The sequence below is a fragment of the Arachis hypogaea genome, chromosome 19 (assembly GCF_003086295.3).
Source record: "Arachis hypogaea cultivar Tifrunner chromosome 19, arahy.Tifrunner.gnm2.J5K5, whole genome shotgun sequence".
Taxonomy (NCBI): domain Eukaryota; kingdom Viridiplantae; phylum Streptophyta; class Magnoliopsida; order Fabales; family Fabaceae; genus Arachis; species Arachis hypogaea.
In genome coordinates this window covers 38,987,785-38,996,426 of record NC_092054.1, presented here as the reverse complement: position 1 = coordinate 38,996,426, position 8,642 = coordinate 38,987,785, and the positions used below count along the sequence as shown (strand labels likewise).

The window sequence follows — 8,642 nt, the reverse complement described above, 5'->3', positions numbered from 1 at the left end:
CTAAAAACATACTAAAAACAATGTCAAAAAGCGTATAAATTATCCGCTCATCACAACACCAAACTTAAATTGTTGCTTGTCCCCAAGCAACTGAAAATCAAATAGGATAAAAAGAATAGAATATACTATAAATTCCAAACTATCAATGAAACATAGCTCCAATCATATGAGCGGGACTTATAGCTTTTTGCCTCTTGAATAGTTTTGGCATATCACTTTATCCATTGAGGTTCAGAATGATTGGCATCTATAGGAACTTCAGATTTCGAATAGTGTTATTGACTCTCTTAGTTCAGCATAATGATTCTTGAACACAGCTTCTTTATGAGTCTTGGCCGTGGCCCTAAGCATTTTGTTTTCCAGTATTACCACCGGATACATAATTGCCACAGACACATAATTGGGTGAACCTTTTCAGATTGTGACTCAGCTTTGCTAAAGTCCCCAATTAGAGGTGTCCAGGGTTCTTAAGCACACTCTTTTTTTTTTGCTTTGGACCTTGACTTTAACCGCTCAGTCTCAAGTTTTCACTTGACACCTACACGCCACAAGCACATGGTTAGGGACAGCTTGGTTTAGCCGCTTAGACCAGGATTTTATTCCTTTAGGCCCTCCTATCCACTGATGCTCAAAGCCTTGGGATCCTTTTTCTTGCCCTTGCCTTTTGGTTTTAAGGGTTATTGGCTTTTTGCTCTTGCCTCTTGGTTTTAAGAGCTTTTGGCTTTTTCTGCTTGCTTTTTCTTTTTCTTTCTATTTTTTTTGCCTATATTTTTTTTCCTGCAAGCTTTGTTCTTTGCTGCTTTTTCTTGCTTCAAGAATCATTTTTATGATTTTTCAGATTATCAAATAACATGTCTCCTAGTCATCATTCTTTCAAGAGCCAACATATTTAACATTCTTAAACAACAACTTCAAAAGGCATATGCACTGTTCAAGCATACATTCAGAAAACAAGAAGCATTGTCACCACATCAATATAATTAAACTAAGTTCAAGGATAAATTCGAAACTTATATACTTCTTGTTCTTTTGAATTAAAACAGTTTTTATTTTAGAGAGGTGATGGATTCATAGGACATTCATAACTTTAAGACAAAGTTACTAACTACTAATGATCATGTAATGAAGACACAAACATGGATAAGCACATAACATATAAAACGAAAAAACAGAGAAAGTAAGAACAAGGAATGAGTCCACCTTAGTGATGTCCTTGAGCTCTTCTATGTCTCTTCCTTGTCTTTGCTGCTCCTCCTTCATTGCTTTTAGATCTTCTCTGATTTCATGAAGGATGATGGAGTGCTCCTGATGTTCCACCCTTAGTTGCTTCCAATAATTGTGTGGAAGAAAATGAATCCCCTGAGGTATCTCAGGGATCTCTTGATTTGCAGTCAAATGTTCTACCACTGAGCTATAGACCCTTGATGGAAGCTTTTGTCTTCCCTTTCCTCTTTCTAGAGGTTTCTCTGGCCTTAGGTGCCATCAATGGTTATGGAAAAAACAAAAAAGCTATGCTTTTACCACACCAAACTTAGAATGTTGCTCGCCCTCGAGCAAAAGAAGAAAGAATGAAGAAGATATGGAGGAGATGGATGGGAGTGTGTATTCGGCCATATGGGTGGGATTGGGTGGGAGAGAGATGTTGAATTTTGAAGGTAGTGGGTGTATGGATGTGAGTGGTAAATGGATAACAGAAGGGATGATCATGAATGGAAAGAGAGATGATGAGGTAGGTGGGGATCCTGTGGGGTCCACAGATCCTGAGATGATCCTGTGGGGTCCACAGATCCTGAGGTGTCAAGGCATTTACATCCCTGCACCAATTTAGGCATGTAAAATGCCCTTGCACACAACTCTGGGCGTTCAACGCCAGGTTGGTGCCCATTTTGGGCGTTCAACGCCCCTTTGCTGCCATTTCTGGCGTTGAACGCCAGAACCATGCTTGTTCTGGGCGTTCAGCGCCAGGATGCTCCCATTCTGGGCGTTCAGCGCCAGAACTATGCTCTGTTCTGGCGTTTGAACGCCAGACAGATGCTCCTCCAGGGTGTGATTTTTCTTCTGCTGTTTTTGATTCCGTTTTCAATTTTTCTATTTATTTTGTGACTCCACATGATCATGAACCTAAGAAAACATGAAAAACAATAAAAATAAGAATTAGATAAACATTGGGTTGCCTCCCAACAAGCGCTTCTTTAATGTCAATAGCTTGACAGTGGGCTCTCATGGAGCCTCACAGATGTGCAGAGCTTTGTTGAGACTCTCCAACACCAAACTTAGAGTTTGGATATGGGAGTTCAACACCAAACTTAGAGTTTGGTTGTGGCCTCCCAACACCAAACTTAGAGTTTGACTGTGGGGGCTCTGGTTGACTCTGCCTTGAGAGAAGCTTTTTCTGCTTCCTCTCCATGGTTGCAGAGGGAGATCCTTGAGTTTTAAACACAAGGGAGTCCTCATTCCATTGAAGGATTATTTCACCTCTGTCAACATTAATCACAGCTCTTGCTGTGGCCAGGAAAGGTCTTCCTAGGATGATGGATTCATCCTCTTCCTTTCCAGTATCCAGGACTATGAGATCAGCAGGGATTTAAAGGCCTTCAACCTTTACTAATACGTCCTCTACTTGTCCATAAGCCTGTTTTCTAGAGCTGTCTGCCATCTCTAATGAGATTTTAGCAGCTTGCACCCCATAGATTCCCAGTTTCTCTATTACAGAGGGGGCATGAGGTTTATTCCTGAACCAAGGTCACACAGAGCCTTAAAGATCATGGTGCCTATGGTACAGGGTATTATGAACTTTCCAGGATCCTGTCTCTTCTGAGGCAATGTCAGTTGATCCAGATCACTTAGTTCATTGATGAACAAGGGAGGTTCAACTTCCCAAGTATCAATGCCAAATAATTTGGCATTCAGCTTCATGATTGCACCAAGAAACTTGGCAGTTTGCTCTTCAGTAACATCCTCGTTCTCTTCAGAAGAGGAATACTCATCAGAGCTCATGAAGGGCATAAGGAGGTTCAATGGAATCTCTATGGTCTCTAGATGAGCATCAGAGTCCTTTGGTTCCTCAGAGGGAAGCTCCTTATTGATCACTGGACGTCCCAGGAGGTCTTCCTCCTTGGGATTCACGTCTTCTCCTCTCCTCACAGGTTTGGCCATGGCACTTATGTCAATGGCCTTGCACTCTCCTTTTGGGTTCTCTTCTGTATTGCTTGGGAGAGTACTAGGAGAGATTTCAGTGATCCTTTTACTCAGCTGGCCCACTTGTGCTTCCAGATTTCTAATGGAAGACCTTGTTTCATTCATGAAACTTACAGTGGCCTTAGATAGATCAGAGACTAGATTTGCTAAATTAGAAGCATTTTGTTCAGAGTTCTCTGTCTGTTGCTGAGTTGATGATGGAAAAGGTTTGCTATTGCTAAACCTGTTTCTTCCACCATTATTAAAGCCTTGTTGGGGCTTTTGATCCTTCCATGAGAAATTTGGATGATTTCTCCATGTTGAGTTATAGGTGTTTCCATAAGGTTTACCTAAGTAGTTCACCTCTGCTATTGCAGGGTTCTCAGGATCATAGGCTTCTTCTTTAGAAGATGCCTCTTGAGTACTGTTGGATGCAGCTTGCATTCCATGCAGACTCTGAGAGATCATATTGACTTGCTGAGTCAATATTTTATTCTGAGCCAATATGGCATTCAGAGTATCAACTTTAAGAACTCCTTTCTTCATAGGCGTCCCATTACTCACAGGATTCCTTTCAGAAGTGTACATGAACTGGTTATTAGCAACCATGTCAATGAGTTCTTGAGCTTCTGCAGGCGTTTTCTTTAGGTGAATGGATCCACCTGCAGAAGTGTCCAGTGACATCTTTGATAGCTCAGATAAACCATCATAGAATATATCCAGGATGGTCCATTCTGAGAGCATGTCAGAAGGACACTTTTTGGTCAACTGTTTGTATCTTTCCCAAGCTTCATAGAGGGATTCACCTTCTTTCTGTCTGAAGGTTTGAACATCAGCTCTAAGCTTGCTCAGCTTTTGAGGAGGAAAGTACTTGGCTAAGAAAGCCGTGACCAGCTTATCCCAAGAGTTCAGGCTGTCTTTAGGTTGAGAATCCAACCATAATCTAGCTCTGTCTCTTACAGCAAAAGGGAAAAGCATGAGCCTGTAGACTTCAGATCTACTCCATTAGTCTTAACAGTATCACATATCTGCAAGAATTCAGTTAAGAACTGAAAAGGATCTTCAGATGGAAGTCCATGAAACTTGCAGTTCTGCTGCATCAGAGAAACTAATTGAGGTTTCAGCTCAAAATTGTTTGCTCCAATGGCAGGAATGGAGATGCTTCTTCCATGTAAATTGGAATTAGGTGCAGTGAAGTCACCAAGCATCTTCCTTATATTATTATTATTTTCGGCTGCCATCTCCTTTTCCTGTTTGAAAATTTCTGAAAGGTTATCTCTGGATTGTTGTATTTTAGCTTCTCTTAATTTTTTTCTTCAGAGTCCTTTCAGGTTCTGAATCTACTTTAACAAGAATGTTCTTGTCCTTGCTCCTGCTCATATGACAAAGAAGATGGCACAGAAAAAATAGTAATAATAATATGGATCCTTTATACCACAGTATAGGGATCCTTGTGTTAGTAGAAGAAAAGAAGGGAAGAAAATCTGAACTCAGAGAGAGAGGGGGTTCGGATTTTTGGAGAGTTGAAGGAAAGATGTTAGTATATCAATAAACAAATAGAAGAAGATGAGAGGGGGAAGTGAATTTTCGAAAACAATTTTTGAAAAAGAGTTAGTGATTTTTGAAAATAGTTTTTTGAAAAAGGTTAGTATTTTTTTTCGAAATTTTTTTTTTAATAAAAAATAAAAATAATTAGTTAATAAAAAAGAAATTTTTGAAAAAGAGGGAAGATATTTTCGAAAATTAGAGAGAGAGAGAGTTAGTTAGGTAGTTTTGAAAAAGTTAAGAAACAAACAAAAAGTTAGTTAGTTAGTTGAAACAAATTTGAAAAGATAAGAAGTTGGGAAGTTAGAAAAGATATTTTGAAATCAAATTTTGAAAAAGATAAGAAGATATTTTTTTGAAAAGATATGATAGAAATTAGTTTTGAAAAAGATTTGATTTTTAAAATCACAATTAATGACTTGATTCATAAGAAATCACAAGATATGATTCTAGAACTTAAAGTTTGAATCTTTCTTAACAAGCAAGTAACAAACTTCAAATTTTTGAATCAAAACATTAATTGATTATGTTATTTTCGAAAATTTGATATAAAAATAAGAAAAAGATTTTTGAAAAATATTTTTTTAATTTTCGAAAATAACTAAGAATTTTGAAAAAGATTTGATTTTTGAAAAAGATTTTGAAAAAGATAAGATTTTCAAATTGAAAAATTGATTTGACTCATAAGGAACAACTTTGATTTTTAAAAATTTTTGAAAAAGTCAACTCAATTTTCGAATTTGATGAGAGAAAAAGGGAAAGATATTTTTTTTTTGAATTTTTATGATGAGAGAGAAAAACAAGAAAAATGATGCAATGCATGAAATTTTTAGATTAAAACATGTGATGCATGCAAGAATGCTATGAATGTCAAGATGAACACCAAGAACACTATGAATGTCATGATGAACATCAAGAACATATTTTTGAAAAATTTTTAATGCAAAGAAAACATGCAAGACACCAAACTTAGAATTCTTTAATGCTTACGCACTAAGAATTCAAGAATGCATATGATAAACATGAAAAGAAACAAAACAAAAAATCATCAAGATCAAACAAGAAGACTTACCAAGAACAACTTGAAGATCATGAAGAACACTATGAATGCATGATATTTTCGAAAAAATGCAAGATGCATATGCAAGTGACACCAAACTTATGATATGACTCAAGACTCAAATAAGAAACACAAAAATATTTTTGATTTTTATGATTTTCTATTTTTTTGGATTTTTATTTTATGTTTTTCGAAAAATAATTTTGAAAAAGAAAATAAGGATTCCAAAATTTTTAATATGAATTCCAGGAATCTTATGCTCTAAAGCTCCAATCAAAGGGTCAGGCATGGCTTAATAGCCAGCCAAGCTTTAGTATGTAACTCAGACATGACACGCCTGACATTCCTTACATTCAATAGCCAATTGGCTAAGAAAGATAAAGAAGCTCTTTTCTTGAGTATAAGAATTGAGACATGGCTTTACAGCCAGCCAGGCTTCAACATGCTCCATGAAACACTAGAATTCATTCTTAAAATTTCTGAAAGGAAAATATATTTTTGAAAACATTTTTATTTTTAAATTTTTTTTTTCGAAAACAAAGGAAGAATTTTTGAAAGATTTTTGAAAATTTTTTTGAAAACAAGACAAAAAGAAAATTACCTAATCTGAGCAACAAGATGAACCGTCAGTTGTCCAAACTCGAACAATCCCCGGCAACGGCGCCAAAAACTTGGTGCACGAAATTGTGTTCGATGTTCTTTGTACTTGTGTGGGAGTAACAATATATAATTGTATTGAATCCTCATTGTGGCTCTATGTGTGGACACAACTCCGTTCAACTAACCAGCAAGTGCACTGGGTCGTCCAAGTAATACCTTACGTGAGTAAGGGTCGAATCCCACGGAGATTGTTGGTATGAAGCAAGCTATGGTCACCTTGCAAATCTCAGTCAGGCGGATTTAAACATGATACTTTATTAGATTAAAATAAACAATAAAAGGGATAGAGATACTTATGTAGATTCATTGGCAGGAATTTCAGATAAGCGAATGGAGATGCTTTTTGTTCCTCTGAACCTCTGCTTTCCTGCTATCTTCATCCAATCAGTCTTACTCCTTTCCATGGCTGGCTGTATGCAAGGGCATCACCGTTGTCAGTGGCTACATCCCCTCCTCTCAGTGAATCATATGCTCACGCACCCTGTCACGGCACGGCTATTCATCTGTCGGTTCCCGATCATGCTGGAATAGGATTCACCCTCCTTTTGCGTCTGTCACTAACGCCCAACAATCGCGAGTTTGAAGCTCGTCACAGTCATTCAATCATTGAATCCTACTCAGAATACCACAGACAAGGTTTAGACCTTCCGGATTCTCTTGAATGCCGCCATCATTCTAGCTTACGCCACGAAGATTCTGGTTAGGAGATCTAAGAGATACTCATTCTAGCTTAATTCATGTAGAACAGAAGTGTTTGTCAGGCACGCGTTCATAAGGGAGAAGGATGATGAGCGTCACACATAATCATCACCTTCATCACGTTCTTGGGTGCGAATGGATATCTTAGAAGAGAAATAAGAAGAATTGAATAGAAAACAGTAGTACTTTTATTAATCTTTGAGGAACAGCAGAGCTCCACACCTTAATCTATGGAGTGTAGAAACTCTACCGTATGAAAATACATAAGTGAAGGTCCAGGCATGGCCGAGATGGCCAGCCCCCAAAACGTGATCAAAGGATCATAAGGTAATCCAAAGATGCCTAATACAATAGTAAGAGGTCCTATTTATAATAAACTAGCTACTAGGGTTTACATGAGTAAGTATTTGATGTATAAATCCACTTCCGGGGCCCACTTGGTGTGTGTTTGGGCTGAGCTTAAGTGTTGCACGTGCAGAGGCCAATTGTGGAGTTGAACGCCAGTTTTTTGCCAGTTTGGGCGTTCAACTCTGGTTTTGGATCCTTTTCTGGCGCTGGACGCCAGATTTGGGTAGAAAGCTGGCGTTGAACGCCAGTTTACGTCGTCAATTCTTGGCCAAAGTATGGACTATTATATATTGCTGGAAAGCCCTGGATGTCTACTTTCCAACGCAATTGGAAGCGCGCCATTTCGAGTTCTGTAGCTCCCGAAAATCCACTTTGAGTGCAGGGAGGTCAAAATCCAACAGCATCAGCAGTCCTTTTTCAACCTCTGAATCTGATTTCTGCTCAAGTCACTCAATTTCAGCCAGAAAATACCTGAAATCACAGAAAAACACACAAACTCATAGTAAAGTCCAGAAATATGAATTTAACACAAAATCTATTAAAAACATCCCTAAAAGTAACTAGATCCTACTAAAAACATACTAAAAACAATGTCAAAAAGCGTATAAATTATCCGCTCATCAATGACCCAGTGCACTTGCTGGTTAGTTGTGCGGAATTGTGACAAAGTGTGATTCACATTTGAGAGCACCAAGCCATTGGTGCCATTGTTGAAGATCACGATTTCGCATACCAAGTTTTTGGCGACGTTGCTGGGGATTGTTCGAGTTTGGACAACTGACGGTTCATCTTGTTGATCAGATTAGGTAATTTTATTTTAATTTTAAGCTTTTTATTTCTTATTTTCGAAAAATACAATTTTTTTTTTCTTTTTCATTTCTCCCAGAATAATTTTCGAAAATCAAAAAATTTTTTTTAATTAATAAAATCATAAAACCAAAAATAATTTGATGTTTCTTGTTTGAGTCTTGTGTTATTTTTTAAGTTTGGTGTCAATTGCATATTTATCTCTTTCTTGCATTTTTTGAAAATTCATGCATTGCATTCTTCATGATCTTCAAGTTGTTCTTAGTAAGCCTTCTTGTTTGATCTTCATATTTTCTTGTTTTGTGTCTTTTCTTGTTTTTCATATGCATTTTCAATTTGTTAGTGT

General features: G+C 37.5%; 1 non-coding gene across 1 annotated transcript; it reads left to right on the top strand.

Moving 5' to 3' along the window:
- Positions 1-3,919: 3,919 nt before the first annotated feature.
- On the top strand, positions 3,920-4,023 carry LOC112781082 (small nucleolar RNA R71). Its single transcript, XR_003191878.1, has one exon. It is a non-coding gene; the product is annotated as a small nucleolar RNA R71 (small nucleolar RNA).
- Positions 4,024-8,642: the final 4,619 nt, after the last annotated feature.